Source organism: Myotis davidii, unplaced genomic scaffold (assembly GCF_000327345.1).
Source record: "Myotis davidii unplaced genomic scaffold, ASM32734v1 scaffold4603, whole genome shotgun sequence".
NCBI classification, from domain to species: domain Eukaryota; kingdom Metazoa; phylum Chordata; class Mammalia; order Chiroptera; family Vespertilionidae; genus Myotis; species Myotis davidii.
The window spans coordinates 5,252-5,948 of record NW_006293842.1 but is presented as its reverse complement, the minus strand read 5'-3'; positions in this window follow the sequence as shown (position 1 = coordinate 5,948).

Below are 697 nucleotides of genomic sequence, written 5' to 3'. Positions count from 1 at the left end.
CAACGGCATTTCTATACACCAATAATGAACTCACAGACAGAGAAAACTAAAAAAAAACCCACCCATTTACCACTGCAACAAAAAAATTAAAATACCTGGGAATAAACTTAACCAAGGAGATAAAGGACCTGTAAGAAAATTACAGGATGCTGAAAAAAGAGATAGATGGGAAACCATGAAAAACTTAGAGGAAGTTATAGGCACCAAAATAGCAGACATTTATCATAGCAATATCTTTACCATACAGCTCCTAAGGGCAATGGAAACTAAGGATAAAATAAATAAATGGGACTACATCAAAATAAAAAAGCTTCTGCACACACAAAAAAAACAAAACCCATCGACAAAACAACAAGATAGCCTCCTACCGGGAGAACATATTTGCCAATGTTCTCTCTAATAAGGGTTTAATCTCCAAAATTTATAGGGAAATCATACAGCTTAACAAAAGGAAGATAAACAATCTAATCAAAAAAAGGGCAAAGGACCTAAATAGGCACTTTTCGAAAGAGGCCATATAGAAGGCCAAGAGACATTTGAAAAAACACTCAAAGTCACTAATCATCTGAGAGATGCAAATCAAAATGACAATGAAATACCATCTCACACCTGTCAGAATGGCTATCATCAACAAATCAACAAAGGACAAGTGCTGGTGAGGATGTGGAGAAAAAGGAATCCTCATGCACTACTGGTT